General features: G+C 40.3%; 1 long non-coding RNA gene across 1 annotated transcript; it reads left to right on the forward strand.

Annotated features, from left to right (window-relative positions):
* The first annotated feature begins 403 nt into the window (after positions 1-403).
* Positions 404-7,669, forward strand: LOC308188803. Its single transcript, XR_013945779.1, has 4 exons — positions 404-1,065; positions 5,591-5,725; positions 6,679-6,750; positions 7,051-7,669. It is a non-coding gene; the product is annotated as an uncharacterized lncRNA (long non-coding RNA).
* The last annotated feature ends 14,627 nt before the right edge of the window (positions 7,670-22,296 follow it).

Here is a 22,296-nt window from a genome sequence, read left to right on the forward strand (position 1 = left end):
CCTCTACCTTTTTTTCAGACCTGCTGGTGGACTTTCAGTTTTCATGGATCACAATCTAGACGTCATGCTGGGGTAAATCAGCATAACTTTTGTTCAAGGCGGTGATATCATACCCATTTACACCAGCCAGTCATCCATCAGTTCTGGATGATCAAACTCACTGTCCTAGTTACTGCCTTCAGTAATTCTGTGTTATCCTAGCTGGTGCTAGATTTATTTTGTTAATAATTCATGTGTTGCCTTCAACTTACGGCTCTCTGTGCTACACAAATGATGTGGGGTAATTAAAATACCTTTAAAGCAACTTGAGTGCTGTTGGCAGGAACAACGGCAAGTATTTAAAAGAATATTTGATATCATGCACTGTCGGCATGCATGCTGGGAAACAAGCTCACATCCCAAAGCCTAACCTGGGCCAATCATAGGAGAATGGCTTAATTGGTTAATCATATAAATTACAGTCACTTAATCATTTTAATCACCATCAGCCAATTAGCTCAGAGTTATGGGCTCTGAGGTAACAGTTATGCAAATGTTTGTTCCACTGCAAGCTATTAACAGCCATATTTTCTATATCAAGCTGACAGTGACTGATGTGGAGAGGGAAGTGAAGGAAAGTGAGCATTTGTTTAATATAAACTTCTCTCTTTCTGCTTAGAATGAAGCAAATTATGGGAATAGCCTTAAAATGGAGCAGTTGTCTTTTCAGCATAGAAAGCAGCCTACGTAGGTTGTGCTGGTGTGGGCATGCTGAGGCTCTCTCCTCGTTTTTGCAGAATGCTACTGTGATTGTGTCAGCGTCCTACCATTGCTGTCATGCCTAATGAACTGCTTCACTACAAGGATAGGAATAAATGTTATCATTTGGCTACTGGAAATCTGCAATACCAAGTGAAGGCTAGTAGTTCAATAACGCTGGATAATTTTAAAAAAGAGAGGCAAGAAATCTTCACTGGGTGGTTTTGGGTTTCACCTGCTCTGTTTCTGCCAAAGTCATCCCAAAATCTCATCTCCATTACTGCAGAGGCACCATGCTGGTTTGAGTGGAGATATTCACTACTCAAGGTAGGTCTTAGCCCCAGGTCAGAGGTGAAAAAGCATGCATGAGATTGCTCAGTGCAGTATGGCTCCTTTACACTGTTTGGGTAAAAGTGGGCAGCACAGCAAGAACACAGACAGGAAGTACAGATCAAGAGAAGCATGTCCAGTACAGTAGGATCCATGGTGCATTGGAGGTGGGACATGCAGGTCATGACCAGAAAACCATTGGTATTAGCTCTGTTCAGGAAGTACATTGCCATTCTGTCCCATCGCCAGCTGTCTCCCTTGATATGTAGCTCTGAAACTTCTGCATGCATTGCTATAATAAAGCTAATACGGAGGAGGGGAAAATTTGGTGATTTTACTTCCAACAGTATATATTTATCAACCAAAAGTACACTTAGATACCTAGCAGATAAGGAGGGTGCAACTGACATGATTCTCTGGGGTATGCACAAGTCTCATCTCAGTTTGTCATTAGAGGAATGACACATACCTTGGAGAAACACTGAGGAGATGCAAAGTCTCATAGAAAACGTACTTGTTATACCTAACGTGAGAAGGCACAAAATGTTCATTCTCAAAAATGCCTCTCTACTGTCGAGAATCTGAGCTAAAAGGTATGGTTTCCATGAAACTCCACTAGCCTCATAATATTTTGGTTTGTTTTGTGTGTGTTTTTGTGTGTTTTAAAAAAATGTGGGTTGCAAACTTCCATAACTGAGGCACTAAAAGTAGTGACGAAATATATACACATATCACAGCCACCAGTTATGTCTTATGGCTTAAATGAAATGTACATATGAAGGACATCGGCAGATGGGGTTATAAACAGTTTTAAGCCATGGTTATTTGAAACCAATTAACCTGTTGGTCTTTGTAATACTCAATTAACAAATTATTACATCTATTAACCATTTATTAGTCCTTTATCAGTTACTCATAAATAGAACCTTAATGTAAAACACAATTATTTTGGCCTTTTAGATTAACAGTCAGTTTGGGGAGATGATGTATGAGTTAATAGTAATGTATTTCTGGACTGAAGGGCTGATCTTGTCAGGTACAGAGAAGAAAAATCAAACCCTCCACTTATTACTAACCAGTGTAGGAACAACTAATGGATGGGAAGTTTTGCACAAAGTGTTTCCTCTTGGGTGCAGGGGAAGAGGAAAGGAATATGTTTCCTGAGTCTCAGGGATGCTGCAAATAAAGGGTCTGTGCATGTACTTGAAGTACCTTGATGAACAAAGCGCTGCAAATAGGTTGCCACCTCTGACATGCAAAAATACCTGGCAGAGCTGGGGAAAAAATGGCTGCTACAGCTGCAGATGGGTCTGTACATGCAGAACACCTCTGATGCCAACCAGTAAAGTCTACAGTAAAAGCAGCCAAGCTGAATGGCAACCACCCAGAGGGCAATCCCATTCATAATAGCTCTGTGAGCTAGGAAAGTATTTGCATACAAATTTTATGGAGGAAACTGAAATTGAGATTAAAGCCTTGATCTTATAAAGAGACTTGGCCAAACAGTGGTCTGTGCCTATGGAGACAGGATCACTGTGGTACTCCACACACACAGGGCATGGCCCTGAGCAGCTGGGAAATCAGCACCACACCTGAAGGAAAGCCTGGACCCATGGCTCAATCCTGAAAAAGGAGACCAGGCTGGGAATGGCATGTTCTCTCCTTGCAAAGGAATGAAATATTTTGGTTCACTCTCCAGTGCTGTTATATCTTTTGGTGATATCATTTAGGAGAAATCCTGATAAATACTTAAGCATTACTTTTACATTTCTGTCTTTGAGCAAAACCTTATCTTTCTGCAATACCAAAGAAGCTACCACTGCTGGCATTGTCTTTCAACTGTGTTGACAGGGTGTGTTGGTCTTTGCCATGCCCTCAGCGGAGATACTTATGCCTGGTAAGCACTGCTTCCTGTCAAGGTCATTATGCAGCTTCACAGACACACTCTGCCCAAAATAAATTAATAACGGAGCACACCTATCAATATGTATTACAATTACTCAGGCAGAATATAAAACAAAGGCTTCATCCCTCAGCAATGTCTAGTCAGACAAGTAATGACCCCAGGACCAGGCCCCCCAAACCTTCACCCCCTGTAAACCACGTCATATCCCATGAGAAGCAAGGGTTGGAGCTGCTCTTCTGCTTCTGTAGGGAAGATGGAGCCAGGAGGAGATCTTCCCACAGAAGAGGAAGAAAGCTGATAGGGCTCTAATTAGCTTTCCAATAAAATATTTCCTGGTGCCAAAGAGGATTGTTGTCTAGGATATTCATTTATGCTGTCAGGCTGAAATCCTCTAAAACCTTTCTAAGGCCATGACCCACATACCAAAGGATATGTCTAAGATGGTGGTTGTACAAAACTGCTCTCTTCAGTAACTAAGTGGTCATATTACAGCCTGTTGCTTTCCACATTTAAAAAATAGGTACAGCTGTGATTTTGGTTGTGTGGGTTCACTCTTTAAAAGCATTTAGGAGAAGAAAAAAATGTATTGTTGTTAGTTTATCAAATGATCACCAACTTTCATATTTTGCGGATGCTACTGAAAAAAGCTTTTTTGTGGATGCTTAAAAAGTTGTTTTTATGTCAGATTTTCTTTACCAGCTCTATTGTTTTCCTAGTTCTTCATTCACTTCAGCCAAGCAGTGTGCAAGGAATGCCAGATCAGGCTTCCTGAAAATCAAGCTCAATTAAGCCAGGTGGCCTTTGATTGTTAACGATTGATTAGAAAGGAAAAGACAGATTTACAGCAAATTAGTCAATAACTGAACATTTTTTCTTAGTAAAAGAGATCTCCTTTCTGCCTGTTGTTATTTTAAGTATTCCATTAAGATCCCTTTATTTATGTTGCCATGCCTAGATAGAAAGGCTTTTTTTATTCTATTGACAAACCTGTCACTTAGAAAAGAACATAATGCTGCTGGTGGCTTTACTGATTAGTGGTGGCGTTGACTATATTAAATACGATAATGATGTTAATATATTGCCATTTAGGTACACAGTGGTGCTTGCTTTCTGCGTGAGGGGAGGTCACTCTCGACCACACTATTTGTTTTCATTAGTGTGGTGAGGGCGGAGAGGTACATCAGTGCGTAACCCCAGAGCAGGAGCAATCTCCAGGCAGGAGCAGTGCTGCACAAATGTTTTCTCTCTGATATTTCTAACCTTACAAAGAGCCCAATGAATCTTTGACCTGACTTAAGCAACAGTGTGCCTAAGGAGTGGCTTGCATCACAAACTTGATCAATATTTGTTTCAGGCATTTTATTCCAGACAGGCAAGTTTTCTGAGGTTGTGAATAGCAGCAAACACAGGTGGATGGCTAAATGCAAGGAAGGGCTGTGGCAGCAAAGCGCACCACCAGTAGAAGCTTAGGCACCTCAGGGAACAGCATCTGAACAGGGGCTTTCTGAATCTCAGTTTTGGCCTGAATTCCTGTTTGAGTTGAAGCTTGGATGCTGCTACATCCACTAACCATAATACCAATCCCAACTTAGTAGCAAGGTACCTCAGAGAAAAATGCTAGCCACTTCTGGTTTTAGAAGCCTAAACACTTTTGAAAATTTGGCTATATAATCAGCTGCACAGAGAAGCATCTTGCAGCCCATCACCAAAGCACAGGGAGCAGACATGAACGAGATTTTCTCTCTGTCTTCCTCCCCATCCCTTTGTCTCTGACATCTTCACCAGGCTGAGGGAAACAATGAGCAGCTGAATCACATAGAAACCCAAAAGATGCGTGAGTGGAAGCAGATAATGAAATATGTAAGGAAAACAGTTGGAGCCTGGTTTTAAATGAGAGTCAGTACCTTAAAGAACTAGTATGGCCGGGTGAGCCTTATCCAGGGCTTGTCAAGGTCTTGAGTGTACTCAAGGACTATTCATTCCGCTTTGGTACAAGGCACATCTTCTCCACTGGTACTGCTAAGGCAGTGTAGCACAGCAGTTTTCTTTATGCCACAGGGAGCTGCAAATGCTCCCTTTCTCCCTTTGCAGTGGTTGCATGTATGGATTTGAATGTTGTTTAAGTGCAACAGGGAAACTAAGACAAAATCACAGCCGTATTGCCTAAGAACCATAAGGAATAGAAAGGACATGGTTAAATTAATAGGGGTGCTCTGTTGTTCAGATCTGGGAACATGGAACACAAGCCAGGTCTGGGCAGTGAATGTTAAAGCAGCAGTAAAATGGGCAACATTAAAAGTATAAAAGGACTATTATAAACTCCTGATTTAACCTTCTTAATAAAAACTGAAAGCTGGCATTGGTTCCAGTAAGGGCTACTGAAAGTGTGACTGTGTTAGTACAGGTGGGGCCAGGGAGAGGGAAAGGAAGAGAAAACAGAGCATCAGGCGAAAGTGTGCTTTTATTGTCCGATTTTGTTTTTTTATTAACAAAGCTTGTAATGAAAAAGGGGTAGCTGGACTCCTCCACTTTATGTAGTGAAGGGGAGCCTGAAGAGTTCCCACAAAGAAGGACCTTATCTTTTTGACATGCTCCCTTTTCCGTCTTTGACTCCAGAGGTTTCAGGCCCTGGGTATCTTTAAGGGCAGAAGTTAAACCAAGAAGACAGAAAAGCTTCCCTTCTTGTCTTTGCACTGGCCATAAGTGAGATGTCATCTTACTTCTCCTAATCCTCTTTTATTGTTCATTGAGGTAAGTCAAATGACCTTGCACTGCCTGTGGGCTGAAAAAACAAAACAAAACAAAACAAAAAAATAAAAACAAACCAAACTACTCTTATCCCATAAAAAAATGACCTAATTCTCCAGAGGGTTCCTTGCCTTTTCCCCTATTGACTACATGAGGGCTCTTAGCTACATGCCCAACTAAGTTGCTGTGAACCTGGAGGCGCTGAGGGAAAAAGCACGACCTCTTGGTGTGCTGTGAGTGGTTCTTGTCAGTGCCATTTCCATTGAAGATGACAACCTCTTCTGCTTGTACACTAGGGTTCTGGAAATGTGTCACCAGTCAGAAATTCAAAATGCTGAAAGCCTGTCCCTACCCCAGAAATTGGCTAGAGACTATTATTAGCTTATTTCCAGGAGAACCCTGTTCTGTCCGTTCTTTTCTCATATGCCATATATTTAACTAACTGATGAATTTTCCCCTGAAGATCTCTGTCTTCTTCCCATTGCTCTTTCTCCTTTAACCCTTAAGTATAACATCTAAAATGATTGAGAACTAGAAATAAAATGTCTAAAAATGAAACATCTGTTGACCCTGATCTCTCAACTATTCCCTTCAATTTTGGTTACCCTTGTAAAGATCTTTAATGAGGGACATAATGTATTTTTATTATTTTAACTAATTCCAGTGATTTTCTTAGTTGTGTCATGCAGTATGCTGCTATTGATTAAGTTAATGCAGATTTTTTTTTCTCAGAAAGAAGTAAGCTAGATACATTTGTGCCTGACTGAGAGATCTGAAATGCAAGTAAACTAGAGAAATAATTGAAAGACCATTTCATAACAGGTTTGAGTTGGATAATGGATTGACCTAAGTCTGAAGTACTGCGGATGTGAATTAGGATCACTGTGTATAATTTATTTCTGTTTCTTCAGTGAATGATAAAACGTATTTTTCTGTATATATTTCTCCATTTACAGTGTAGGACTTCAGGAATGAATTGTCAGATCAGGTTCAGAGAAATCGTGTGATCTGATGACACAAAGAATAAGGTAGGTGGAATGGAGTACATCCCCTCCCACTCAGTGTGCAGCATCTTGCAGGATTAATCCCAAACTGAGGGCTGTTATAGTTCACATTTATTAGGGTGAGCTGGTCGTTATAAGAAACAAACATGTCAAACTTTGATCAAAATTAACTTGGCTGCTGGCCAATTAAACAGAAATTAGATCATCGCTCACTGGGCCAAAGGCATCAACGGTTATGTTGACGCATTTCTCAATAGCAATTTCTTGAAATCACTCAGCTGTAATCAGAGAAGGAAAGTGTTTCATTTCTCTGCTTTCTTGTAGCTCTGTCCCATATGGGTCCAAGAGGAGGCAGCTGTGATGGCGTTCTGGTGCATGGAAGCCCTGGAGATGTGGGGCTCTGCACAAGAAATCTGCATGATGAATGGAAGGAATGAGGTGACAATTTGCAAACTGTGTTTTCCAATGCTACACTTGAGCAGGGTCTCATGCCTCCCAGGCTGGAAGAAAAAGTCTGTTTTAAGGAGCTAGACAAAGCAAAAAATCTCACTGTGAGGTAGGGTGTGGAGACAAGAGTAAGAATTTCTTTGGATTTAGCCTCATAGAGATGAAAATGTGTGGTAAGGTATCATAGGAGAAAATGTCCTAATCACTCCTTAAATTTTAACCAAAGAAATTATGGGAAGAGGTGAGGAATCAGCCTCAAGGTCACCAGTGCAGTAAATACAGTAATTGTTCACTGAGTATAGTCATGTCAGAAACACTTTGTACAAGGCAGGAAAAGCAACCGTTTGATCCTGTGTTCATGAGTAATACATGTCTTTCAGGTCTGTGACTGCTTACTATGCATCATGTTCTCTGTATTTCCATTTTTATTTTATTCCAGATAATTAAAAATGGCTAATATTCCCACAAGTACAAAGCCACAGTGATGTACTTTCATCTCCTTCTGAGGGCTTCGTGTCATTTTAAAAATAAGAAAACCTCCCCCAACTGGATCAAGTGTTTACTCCAGGAAAAAAATATATATCCATAACTGTAAGAGAACGTCTCCCAGTCCAAAGGCTGTCTGAAGATTCCTGTCAAAGATTAAAGGACTGTGCAAAGGGCCAGGCATATATGGGAATCTATGTGCAGTTTATGCTCTCTGGTGGATAAGAAATGCCGTGAGCCTAGTTACAAAGAAATTAGAAATCCCCTTTTGATTGTGTTAACCTGGTTTGTACCTCCTATATCATCATCTTACATTTGCTTTGAATTGAAAGTGGCAAGGATTACAGGTAGAAAAATAATACTGGAGAATTGTTAAATGAACAGTAATCCACTAGAGGCATCCATTTCAGTCACCTAGGAATTGCCATGAAGACTCAAAAACCATGTATCACCATATTTCCAAAAAAAAAATGCTACCTCTGGTCAGAGTCATGTACCAAGATAAGGGCAAAGGTTAAGCCAGGATAGTTTGGCAGCAGTGACTGTCCTTTCTGACTTTACGGAAGAGGGAGGAAAGGAGGTTTGGGGGAAGGTGGAACAGTGGTTTTAATACAGACAATTTCACATTGGAGGCTGGTGAGGAAATGTGGAAAAGTATCTGCAAAGACAAGGCTAAAGGCAACAAGCTGCCTAGCTGAGGGATGAAGGGCAGTGGTCCTGGGGCGGGAGGATACTGCAGCCTGACAGAGAGGCTGCAGGAAACCTGGCAAAGGGTTGTGCTCGAGAAGGGAAGAGGATGAGGAAGATGCTTCCAGAACCACAAATGGTACCTGAGTTCTTACTCCAAGGCTCTGTCAACAAATAACTATGAAAACTGGTAAATATTTCTAGTACTGGTCTCCCAGAAGGATGACAGCTTAGTAGTATTATCTGTTACTCCATTAGTTCACTTGCCAGAGGTCTAAAGGTCCAGCTCTGCTGATGACCCATAGAAGCATCAGTGTGATGCCATGTGATGGAGTTTGTTTTTCCTTGCACCTTCCTTAAAGCCCTAGGAAATTACTCTCATGAAAACTAATTAAAAGGACTTTATTAATATAGCAAAGTTAATCAGAGTATAAGCTAGGAAATGCCAGAAGTGCCACAACCAGCCAACTGTTACTCTTCTGGGGTATCGCAGTCCCCACTAATAAAATATCCCAACCAAAATTATAATAAAAAAAGCAAACAGATTTGTTTTGGTCAGTCATGTTGTGTTCGCTTTGAAAATGGCTGCATGGTAAGGCGAGATTTTAAAAGTTCCAAACAGAAGCAATTAAGTTGGTGAAAGAAAATATAGCTATTTGCAAATATGCCTTATCCTCCTTCACTCTCCAGTGCAAGAGTGCTCCTAAGGGACCAGTTAATTTCTGCATGTGTATGTACTGTTCTTTAGGTCACAGTACAGCAGACTGAGACACAGAAGTTCAAGCCAAAATTGTTTTGCAATTAAGAAAGTGTTGCAAGGTGAAGTTGTGAGGGGAAATAATAAAAAATGAGGTCTTTAGTATCATATGTATATATATATATATTTACTTCAATGGGTCTGAAGCATGTGTTTTAACCTAAAGTACATGCTTGAGAAATACTGTTTTGAATTTGGCCAGACTTGGGTGTTTAAGAGAATTCATGAACAAGGGGCAAAGCGATGTATGCTGCAGTTTATAATGCTTTGGTTTAAGGGTCTCTGGCTATCAGAGGCTAAAACTGGTATGAATCCTGTTAGGCACGTACATTAGGGGTAAAACACGAGAAAGGACTGACTGAGGAGCAGCTTTCATTGCGAGCACCTTACAACTAATGGAGTCCCTGCCTTACCACAGGCATTTTTCCAGCCTTTTCCAGCATGCCAGTGAGATACCAGCACAAATCAAGTGACTTTTCCACTGTCACAAAGAGCACTTTGGACTAAACCAGGGTTTCTGAAGCCCTGGCCCAAACCTCACAGCTCTAAGTAGTTGTACGTAACCCCCTCCGTGCTAACTAAAAATAAGCTAAATATATTTTAAATGGCAAGCTTTTGAGAATTGTATTTTCTCAACAACCAGCCATGGAATACAGAACAAAGCAGAGCCCAAGTGTTAATTGCTCCAACCCCATAATTAAATGCAGACGTACTGTACTCTGACTGTGATTCTTGAAAGCATGCCCACTTTTTTTTTTTTCAGTCTAATAAAAAAGAACACCATCAAATTTTTGTTTGAGTAAATGCAGTTTGCAATCGCTGATGTGACAATAGGTCATTGGCATGATTATGATTAGAAATGCCTTCATGCGTTAGCCACAAGATTAAAAAAAAAAAAAAAAAGGCAGTAGTCAAGCCACTGCAAATTATTCTTCTTATTAACATCCGGTATGCTTTAAAAAGCAGTGAATGCGCATGTGTTTATTTTGCGGTTCTGTCGGGGAATGGCCTTGGGATCTGACTGGGAGCACGCCTGCCCGCATGAGCCTGTGCTCTTAGTTGGACGGGTGGAAGGCTGTCTGGCCCAGAAGCCAAAACCTCGCATCAGCACAGTATTGGGAGCAACCTAGTGCACGTCGCTTCTTTGCTGGTGTGTCTTCAGAGCTCTGGACCAAAGGCCAGGCTACTTGCATCCAGACAAAAGTGTCTGCAGCTAGAGGCAGTGCCACTCTGCCTCCATTTCCATGCTGTGACCTGAGCCAACGCAAGCGGTTTTCCCCCGGCCCACAGCAGGTCGGTCCTGCTGTCCCTCTCCAGACCTGACCTTCGCTGTTGGACCCGTTTAGGAATTAAACGCGTGTTGAATATTTATAATTTAGACGTGCCAAAATTGAGCCTTTACTTCACAGTAAAAATCAAGTGGCTGCTTTAATAAACAAGAAATCTGTTCCAAAAACTGAATCAACACATTATACGCCTTCAGGGCTTGGACCCCCTAGGCTACCTTCTGCTTCTGTATTATTTGCAACCTGCACAGTTTCTTTGCAGACCTAGACACTTACAAACAAAACAAAAGCTGAGATTTTCTTACCATCACTCATGGATTCTTAAATCAGACACCAGGTTTGATAGGCCACCGTAAATTGACAGCAATCATTTTCATTTCAGGGCATTGATCTCATGACCACCTGTAGGTCGGTGAGTCTCTTGGGTGGGTAGGAGGGCAGGAGTACTGCAGCTCTCACTGCAGGGTTCATCCGAGGGAATCCTGGAAGCCTTGCCCCAGCAATGAAGGGAAATGCAGGTTACCTGTGCCCAAGATCCACCTCTGTCCCTCACTGGCAGCATCTGTCTTTTGGGCATTTACCTTCTGCCTCCAGATTCCCATGCGGAGAGGGGCTAAAAGCATTGCTACACTCGCATCTTATAGTAAACGGACCTTGTACCACAGTGGTAACTGCTGTGCCCCCCAGCAGCACTGACTGGTAATTTGAAAGGTGCTTTATGATCCCTGCAGAGTGAAATAAACTCGTAAGTGAGAGGTAAAGCCTTGAGCCTGAATAGTGCAATAAAGCTGTTTAACTCTAGCCAGTTCGACAGCCTCAAATAATATCCCCTTGGGGGCCAAGCACATTCCTGTGGGAGAGGAGAAAGAGGATCAAGATGCTCTCTAGGTGCTGGGCTGCCGGCGGTGTTGGGGCTTTGGCCGTCAATGCAGAATGTGCTGCCCTTTGTCCCCAGATCCGCAGGCCACTGGGCTGTATACACACCAGCCACAAAGCCACCCTCCAAGACGATGACAAGGTCTTCTGACACTAATTTAAATCTCCAAAGGATCTCTCAATCTGATCTGACGATTTGCCGACTATTCCAGTATACTGGCTTTTGTTGTTCTTCTTTATCTTTTCTCCTTGGTATCCAAATATAATACAGGTAGTGACTTAATTGATTAATACTTTTTTCCTCCTGTATCAGTACCGCATCCTGCTGTCACATTTGCATTCTGCCTTAGATATTCCCTTATAAATAAGATACTCAACCCGAGGAAGCTGTGGTTGTTTTAGGGAGTCTCTGACACACTTCAAACATTTTCCCAGAAAAATATAAATTGTTCCTTTCTAAATTTATCCTGCAGTTTCAGACCAGAAAAAAATCATTCTTCTGAAGCTGTTAAATATGATGCAATTACTAAAAGGCTGTGGTATGCTCAACCAAGACACAATAGCATCGGTCTGAACAGGTAAACCAGCCCTTCAGAATGTCTTAGAGATCCTTATAAATAAAAGTAAATAATTAATATTGGTTCTATAACCAAACTGTTTCAGGCACATGGGAATGCAGGGAGAGAGCCGACTTCTTCAGTGAGAGCTGCAGCCATTATTTTGGCAGCATTGAACCTAGATTTATGGTATTCCATTAAGAAGGAATGCATTAACTCTACAACTGTCACCACTGCATTGATGTCAAAGGAAGTGCTCTGCCTGGCTTTGCTGACTTGATTGATGGAAAATAGTATATCAGTCTAGTTGCTCTCTCTCTGATGAGAAAGGCAAGTATCCTGGATCCCTGAAGCTACAGAAAAACTCCATTTTTTTTCCTACTCTTGGATAATTTTCCTGCATTCTTTGGCCCTGATCATGGAAAAGGAAAAACAAGACAGTTGATTTTTTTTTTTTTCACATTGCCCAGAAAGGAAGCAACCCAAAAGGCAGGGCAATGAAGTTGAACCCTTCTCCCCTTCCACTCCAGTTTCAAGCTCGAACATTGCACCAGTGCTATCACCATAGCAGGCCAAACTGAAACAACTACAGATTCTGAGGTAACCACAGATTGAAACCCAGTCAAAATCCTGATTGTAGCACAGACATTTCTCACCATGTATCCACTCTCCCAGTGGGCTGCAAAAAATATTGGATTCATCTCTGGCAAGTACTTAAAATAGCACCTATTCCTGCAGCACATTAAAAAGGCACTTATTTTTTGCAAAGCAGGGAAGTGCTGCTATTGCTCTTGAACAGACGGAGAATTAAGACACACAGGAAATGTCTAGTAAGTAAAATAACCAGGGACCATTCTCCAGCCCCGAGGCCAAGCAGCACAGCATGGCTCAGCTCTACATACCATGGTCTCTTCTTTCCCTTCCCCACCCCCTCCAAACCAGGGTATTTGAGACGAAATTGCCTGCTGGGAGCGGTCCCTGGCACATGCTCTCCCCTGAAGCGTGTCTGTGTGTTGTCTGGAGGAGCAGCAATCAGCACAGCCGGAGCTGTGGTGCTCGGGAGTGTGCTAGCAATTAAAGAGCACGGACAGCCACCAGCCTCTGCTGCCGCCCCAGTCCGTCTGGCAGGCTACAGAGAGCAAAAGGAGCGGCGTGCCCTGTTACGGACCCATAAAGGACTTGGCAGGACAGGGGCATTCAAGTCCATTAATACAATCCTTGAAATTCTCCTCTAACCCTATTGGCGTTTAAATTTCTGACAGCAAGCTGCCCCAGATGGGTAACATCCTGCATCTGTGTGTATCCCGGCTGCTTCAGCTGTGGTCACCTGGGACATTTGCCTTTCTGCTCTGAAAGACTTTGGTCAGGGTGCCGTTTTTGTCACAGAGCAATGTAAAGTAGAGACAGGATCCATGATCAGCCCGATCAGATCTGAAAATGAGATCCCCAAGCACACACGTTTGTGCAAATACACACAGAGCTGTGCGCACACGCATGCACAACCCAAGGGACATTGCCAAGCAAAACCTTTCAGATACACCTAACATAAACACAGGCAGACGGGTCGTGCACAAAACAAGTCTCTTCTTGACCCAAGTATCAAGTGATGTCCCCACTCACACATTGGTGTTTAATCCTTCCTGTATACCCCTGCTCCTGTCTGGAGAAAGCAGAGTGGTGATTGTGCTGACCAAGGACTTGAAAAACCTGAATTCCACCAAAAAAAAAAAAGTTAGAACTACACTTAAATTAAATACTGTACATAAGAGATGGACAGATCAATAGAACATGTTTTTCTGATTTTTTTTTATTTTATTTTTTTTTACTTTGGGCCAAAAAGAAAATCCATATTGTGAAAGATACAATTCTATCAGCATCTTGCCCGTTGATGGTTTTGATTCCATGTCTTCAAAAAGAAATCAGGATGTTTTCTGTTAGTTTTCTTCCTGTGTTATTATTAGAAATTGTCCCTGTAGACTTAAAACTAATGTTCTCTTTACAGAAATAATCTCTATTATTCATAGCTTTGACTTGAAATTAGTCCTTCCACAAAGCCTTCCCATCTCAGCTGAAAGATTAGTCTCTCTACTGTCTTATTTCACTGCCCTCTTCTGTTACTCATCTGCTCATACTTCATCTCATCCAGAGCTTTTGCAAAATCAAGGGGCTTACAATGAATTCATTAATCAATGTTTCTGGAGTTAAGATGTGGGGAAGTCTCACCCCTGCACATCCTCTCATCATTGCTGCGCTTATCATCATTTTAAATTGGTTTGTCAGCCAGCCACTCACCTCAGTTGCTGTTTCTTTCTGTGTCAGCATCACATTCCCTGTGAGAAATCACAAATTACGGTACGTAGCAAGGTTCATATACCATTCAGTCAAAATAATCACTTAGTATTGTTACCTACATTCATAGAATTGTTCCCTCACAGCCTTCTGAACAAATGGGCATTTCTAACTCAAGATTTTACATTCTCCATCAGCCAGTTTTCATTCCAGTCTCATCCCTTTATTAAATGTGAGCTATTGAACTAACTCAGTTCACTGCGTTATTTCACAAATGATTAACGCAGATTATTCTAAAAACCATCATCCCTTAATTCCTTACCATCTCAAATGTATTTACATATTAGGTTTCTCTGAATTACTCCTGTGTAAGAATTGAGACTGCAGCTTTCTGACGGTGCTACTGGAAGAACACTTGTATTCACAGCATGGGAAATTCAACATAAAAGATCATAAACATAGCCATGCATAGAGCAGTTAAAAGACTGGAGTTTTCCACTACAGGGAGCTGTTTTCTCTGCATTTGCTGGACTACCATCTTGCCATTTCTAATGCACTTAGTCATCACTCTTTGAGAGTACCAGGCAATGTGAATCAGCAATCTTCAGGCGAAATGCAGCCCAGATGTGTTTGGTCAGTCTGCTGGCTAATTGATAATATATCAGCTGGCAGCCTGAGGGGGAATTGGCTGCAGATGTCTCGCACTGAGAGCCATGTAGCTGTGATGACCATCAGGAGTGCATTAAACTTCCCATTTTGTATTCTTGTAAGGAACTCTGATAGCCTGATGGGCATTTAAATATTCTGAAATAAATATGCTAAACATATTCCTGACTATCAGGTTTTATTATTAAAATCTGCAGTTTCCAGGGACTTGTTTTTAATGTAGTCATAGAAAGTATAGATGGAAAGAAGAAGTATAAGCTTTATTTGATAGTATATATTTTTAATTGTTTGCATAAACCCTAGTAGGAAAAAACTCTGCACAAACTCTCATCTTTCAGTTTGATTGCAGACATCCAAACAACCATTGGCAGGGCTAGCAGAACACAACGAGCATCTGTGTCTCTGCTTCAGTTTCTATTGCCATGACAATTATCTGTGCGAAGCTGGTTCTTTATGATAATATGTGCTCTACCATAACAGACCCAGTCAGTTTGTTACAATGACTCTTCAGAGGATTTAACTTTTTATTATATTGAATCAAAAAGAAAGAAGCAATGTGACTGAACAGCTGACTCTTGAGCTAAAACATGTTTTATCCATTCATTTTTCAACAGGCTCTCAAGACTGTACTGCATAAAGTTTATTTTAGCTATCAAAAAGGCTATCAAGATGTGTTACTCATTTTAAACAAATGTTCCTATTGTAGTGTCAGATTTACATGTTTTTCTGACTCTGTCTGACTCAGATGTATTCTTCATGGGGATCAAAGTGATAAAGTTCCTTACATCAGAAAACTCACTTAGATCAACTTACAGTACTTCAATGAAAGCGGGTTTCCTTTGCTGGAACAACTTAAAGTACATGCATATATTTTGATGTTCCTGGTCCTGGTCCTGTGATGTTCTCAGCCCAAACACTCTGAGACAAAGGCTCCAGAGACACAGGAAAATTCATGCAAATATTCGAGGGTTATACCCATATAAACACAGGACACAATATTGAAAGCTTTAACAGAAACTGAAATTAACATTCTACCAAGAGTGCAATATATCATTCAGGATGATTTTTACTGTCTTCAGTGGGTTCATGATTTTGTCAGAATACAGACACAGATTAGGCTGCATATTTAATGAGCTATATAGTTTTTGGTTTATTACAGCCAGTTTTTCCCACAGAATATTGTCCAAACAGTAACATATTTTCACACATACTCACCTATTTATGGAAATGAAAGTAAGATCAGGTAAATAGTTTTTTAGGTTGTTTTTAGTGGTAAAAATGCAGATATATCCATCAGAATGTTTCGTGAGAATATGTCATTTACATAAATATTACAAAGACTGGGGGCTCCAGAATGGGAATGGCCAGTGAGAGGGAACAGAATAATTTGTGAACATACAGGTTTAACTTCCTGAACACCCACACTTGCCAGGTTTACCTCAAAATTGAAATGTTGGATCTTCTTAGCTGATTTTTTTTTCCTTGTAAAATGGATTGAACTTGAGGCTTCACTCCAATGTAAGACAAAAGCAAATGCCAAGCATTAGTTTTGTGGTTGTTTTCTTTTTGTTGTTGTTTTCCCAAAACCAGAATTCCTGTTTTCCAGCCAGCCCTACCTAAGCGAGTAAAACTGATAGCAGAATTGACACCTTCATCTTTTTATATGCATAAGCTTTCTGATTTCATACCACATTATTTAGTTGGAAAGTATTTCTACCTGATTTGATCACTGTAACTCATGATTTACTAGTCAACTACATTTCCAAATAGCCAAATATTTTCTCAGCACTAATGTAGACTATGATACAGCTGTCTGATTTACCCTCAAATTAGCCTTTTACACCACATGCTCTTTAACTGCTGGAGGGAAATTTTCTTTGACATGCTTACCTATGAAATCTCTGTCTGGCAATTGCCAGTTAGCAAGTACTTTCATTCTGTCCCCAAACTTCAATTTCTATGCCACAGATCCTACAGTAAATGGAGGAGATGAGGCAAGGACAAGCTTGAAGCACAGGCTGTTTCATGCCGTGATTACAGATAATGTCGATCCAGTACTATATTGCCCAGACAAGTACTGCCAGCCCGTGTGACAGAAATGTGCTGACCTGTGCAAAGACAAGTTAAGTGCTCAGCAAAATGGATTATTGCAGAGTTAGAAAGTGATGGGTTGAAGGCATGTGCTTCAATGTGTTTCCAAAGTGCTAGCTGTGAATATTTTTAAATGATGCGTGGATAGTTTAGATCTAAGCCTAAGCGCTGTCTAAGCACCTACACAGTTTTGCTTACCAAGTGGCTCTTAGAAATGGCCAGTGAAGACTTGGAGAGTTATGCTAAATAGAGAGCAGTAAAGCTACATGATATTCTATAGCACTTTCCTCTGTTTTTAATTCCAAACCTATTTCTATGTCTGGTGTTAGAACCGAGCCCGAGTGAGACTACTGGCCATGAACCCCTTCCATCCAGATCTTAGTGTTAAGTCTCATTCAAAGGTTTTTGTCTTTCACAACCTGGGGAGAAGGATCCTCTTTGAAGATGAGAATCTCGATGAGAATTCTCATATGGGCAAATATGAGAATCTCAGGAGAACAGGTGATTTCATGAATTTTTCACAACATCGAGATGAAATCTTATTGGACAACCTTAGGTGATTTCTATACCATTAAACTACAATGTGAACCTCAGCCAAGGTTCAGCCTTTAACTTGAAACCCAAACCCTGATTTAAAGCTGATCTTGACCCACATCTGGTCACCATCTTCTGAGTTTACATGCTGAAAAAACTCAAGCTGTTTTTTTTCTTTGTAAAGGTGATGTGCTCCTGTTTGAAAAGTGAAGAAGAGAGTGATTTCATTTTATTATTATAGGAACTTACATTTATATAGTATGTTTTCATCCCAAAAGATCCTAAAGTGCTCTAGAAAGCATACAAAGGGATCTCTTAATCCACTTCTGAAATACAACACTTAATGCCATACCATATAGCAGTTTAGGAGAGGATGTATGCCAGAAGTCTTTAATGACCACAGACAGACAGGACCTTGGTTTTAAATTTCACCCCAAACACAGTAGCTCCATTGGCACGGTCTCTTAAACTCCAGGCTAGGTCGGCAGTTCAATTCCGACTCCAAAGAAAGATTGCCACCTACTAAATCATGGATGCCAGTTCAGCAGCGCCAGTGCATTCCACAGAGCCCTTCTGCTCAAGACCTCCTTGGCCACAAATACCCTCTAAGCTGTAAGATATGATATGCCTACACTGGAAAGTGTAAGAAGGAGTGCCAAAGTGGGAAAGAGTATCAGAGAAAAAATGCTTGCCACCCAATCTACCTTTTCTTCTTGCCAGACCGCAGTCAACCTGCCAGATCTACTTTCAGTTATCTTGTTTATAAAAATCCCAGAAAGAAACTTGCTTAAAACACAATACCACTGAGGCATAAAAGTCAAGCTGTTAGCAAATAAAGTTTAATCAATAAATTACATTAATTCACATATTGATCACATCATCTACTTTAAAAATAAGCACAACAGCCCCTCTGGTAATATAAAGCATGAACAAAAAGAGTATACATTTCATATGGTACCTGAATTATCTCTCTCCCCAGAAATCCTAGACTCATCCAATAACCCTGGCAATTCACTGAGACTGTCTTCATAGAGTGCATCTGCAAAAATAATTTCCTCAATCACCATGCATATTTTGATGAACTCTAAAGAACTCTTTAGGCATTGTGATGAAACTTTGACTTAGGTCCTTAGTATTTTTTAATTACCAGTCTTTGAAAAAATATGCAGAGATGAAAAACAATCCATAGAATATTTATAGCATATGTGAATACAAGTCCTATCACTGAATTATTACAAAAAGCAAAAAAGAGAACTGTCATAAGGGCAGATAAGGAGACCAGCAAACAAGGCCAAAATATGTTTCAAACAACAAGAGCTACATTGGCTAGACCTGAAGGCTAAGTCTTCCAAGACTGACTAGCAAAGTGGGAAGTCTCATTTTTGGTATGTCGAACTAGATATACCTCTAATTTTCGCTAGAGATCTTGAATATGGCACTCTAAATTGCAAATTCTATTTGAATATTTTAGCTGGAAAGTGAAGTAAAAGAAAACAATGAGTTATTTTTGTGGATCATATCTGTGATAAGAAAGTGGAAGGAACAAACAAATCTGAACATTTTCTGCAAATTTTGAACTCAGCCATTTTCATTTTCCTAGTAGATGACCATGAGGATAATAAAGGAATCAGGTCCACTTGATGAAACTGGAAGGCTATGACCACAATATCAGGCTAAGGCAGCTGCAGAGGAAGAGACCCAAGCGAGAAGCAGGAATAATGCTGGAACCTGAGAGCTAATGAATTTAGTCTCATTTAATTCCCTTCAAATTGATTGTATATTTTTCCTGTAAAGTAATTTCAGAAGAGCTTAACTTGGCTCAGAAAAAAAAATGAATACAGCACTAAAATAGGAGAAACAGAATCAAGTCAGCTTTTTCTTTGGTAAACAATGCAAAACCTTATTGTACCATTAAGGTACACAATCCAATTACTAAAATATGTAAAATTGAAATAATAAACATGTAGTTTGATTAGACGAGGATATAAAAGTTGTGGTAGTAAAGTCAACGTTTGAATCAATCATATTTATGAAAATTAAACTAGCAGAGCATGCATATATTACTTAAGCAGGCAAGCATTACCAAAGTATTCAACATTTATTAGAGAGAATAATGGAAGTTTTGTTTTCATTTAAAATGATATCACATAAAACATGAGCTCTATCACCTTTTTGGTGCTAAGTAAGTGAATTTAGTGTCAAATGACTCCAGTAATTTTCATTTTTTACTATTTACCATCATAGAAACTTTCAGGATATTATTTTTGGTGCTGCAAAGCATTAAAATGGTCACAATTTTATCCAAGCAAACAATGACTAACATTTTTGCACTCAGAAAGTGCAAAAGAAGGTCCACTGTGCCAGACTGCCTAACTTGTGCTGAACACAGCAATGTTGTTCCTGAGCTGTGAATGTCTGCTTCAATGAGAGAATGTTTCTAAGTGAAACTGTTTGGATTTTAGCCCTGAAGCTTTCTCACTTTCCAGACTTTGGCCTCCACTGGTTGCAATAGAAAAAGGAAATGCAAAATCAAAATTTCAGGTTTGGCTTTGCATTCAATTTGGAAAATGTGTTCATAAAAATATATATTTAGAATCTGAATGAACCAAAACAGATGGAGTGTGAATAATTTCCCACCATGCGTTCACATTTCTATCCCAAGATTGTTTCATACACAAAAGCAAAGGGTCATATATTATGCAAATGTTAATAAGAAAAAAATGCAGTATCAAGTCTAAGAACCCATCATGTGTAACAACACCTTGAGGGCCACTGTCAATTGCTGAAAGAAAAAAAGGTGGCTGCTGCCTAGGGATGCATATTTGCTCTATTTATGGCCCTTCTGCTTCCTTTATTAGCCCAAATTGACACATTTTCCTTGATCTCTTTCTCCTGCTCCAGAGATCCATTCAAAGGTTATTTTCCCGATGAGGAAGCAAGTCTTTATGCAGATTTGTTATCCTGAGTTTAGCAACTGTAAGGCTAATTCATCCCTCTACTTGCAGGGGAGATATCTGCTCATCTGCTGACCACCTCAGACTTTTTTTCAACCCTTCGCCATAGCCTCTGGCGACAGATTTGTGTCTCCTGTCTTCGTGTCGGGCAAGTTAGGCTATCTCCTCTAAACCCTGAACAGCGATGCCCAATTGCTCGAGGGTTTAAAACAGTTAAAAGGGACATGTTTTTTCTTTCTTCTTAGTAGCTGCTATTAGCCTTATCCTCATGTTTCAGTGAGTTTTCTCCCAGCAGGGAAACTGCCTGCTGCAGGGTGCTTTGTTGCTTTCATAAATCTCTAATTAGGTCCCTATCTGATTTAACAAGAAGTTAGTCCTGTCCCCAGTCATCTTGAAAGCTTTACAAATCTTTGCTTTTTGAAGATCCCAGTGAGAAAACAGCTTCCCACCTATCCCACAGCAAATCTTTTCTGTTTGCTTTGAAGGTATTTCCCAATGCCCTAATCTCCTATCTAAATAAAATCAGAGCAATTAAATAGGAAGACATTGTGACATACATTTCCATGCTCAAAGGATGTCTGTCCAGTGGTTGGGAACGGTTCCTCATTGAGGGTAAGGCCCTGAACTGGCAATACTAGGGTTCATAAAACAGGTACAGCTCCACTAGTGCTTTGGCAGTGTCAAGATATTATTTGAATATCAGAACCTTTCTTTCTGTTTTTAAAGGTTAATTTATTCTGTTTTTTAAAATTTAAAATTTTAATATTTTAAATTTTGGTCATTCCTTGCTTAGGAGGTACAAGAAGAAAACGGAACAAGAAGCTGTTTAAAATCTGGAAACAGTCTGGAAATTGAGATCAGTAGAATACAAGCATTGATTGTGTGTGTGTGCTTGAGTTCCCCCCCGGGCTTTTAAAAGGAAATGTAACATTTCCAGAGTCTGAAGAGATTATTTCTGTACATATAACACAAGTGGGATAAGAACAAGAAGTTTCCCTGACAGCAAAAAGTGAAGTAGCAATACGCATGTTTACCTCCCTAAAACTTACATGACCACTTTTGTCCCCAAGGGAAGTCCATCCCAACTCAGTGGTTGCCCACGAGGCACAACTTCTTATGCAGCTTTCAGCTCAAATGTCAGGGACCAGAACAGATTAATACTTCTTTCATGAAATATAAAGCACCTTGTGAGAGGTGCTGAGTGCCCTCATCTCACAGGATCAGGTCCATAGAAAACTAGAAAAATGTGTACAAAACACCAAGAGTTCATGAAAGCAGACTGGGAAAATACCACACTGTGCTTTCCTTGTTGTCACACCCTTCTCTCCACATCCATCACTTACTGCTGTCCATGACAGGAGGCAGAGCTATAGTCAGACCCAATGTGGTGTTTTTTTATTCTTACACAAGACCACAATTCAAAGGGAACTACTTTGCATGAATTGTGTCCCTGCAGCTACATGAACAGTCATTCACACAGGAAATAAATCACAGCATTTATATGAACTGTCAGATTTCTGAGGTGTAAACTTTGAATTTTAAAAAATTTCTTGTCCAATCAATTCTACAAGCATGGCTGAGTCTAAACAGGGAGGAAGGAAGAGCTGGAGACACGGCTGAGAATATAATTCATGTCAGGAAGAACTTCAGCTCTTGACACCACCGAGAAGATAGACCCAGAAATAGCTTTTATTGCTATGACATAGTAGTAAATGCCAAAATCCATCAGGAACGCACCTGCATCTCACATCTAGCTATCATTGGGTGTCAGTACTACAAATCATTAGTAAAAAAAAAAGGAAGAAAAAAGAAAAAAGAAAAAAGGAAAAAAAAGAAGAAAGAAAAAAAAAAGGCAGCGCCCAAATCCTAAAGGACAAATTTATTGAACAGTAATTATTGCATCTTTACAAGGCCAGAGCCCCTGTTTAATACAGAATACA

The sequence above is a fragment of the Anser brachyrhynchus genome (assembly GCF_964034855.1).
Source record: "Anser brachyrhynchus genome assembly, chromosome: 2".
Lineage (NCBI taxonomy): Eukaryota > Metazoa > Chordata > Aves > Anseriformes > Anatidae > Anser > Anser brachyrhynchus.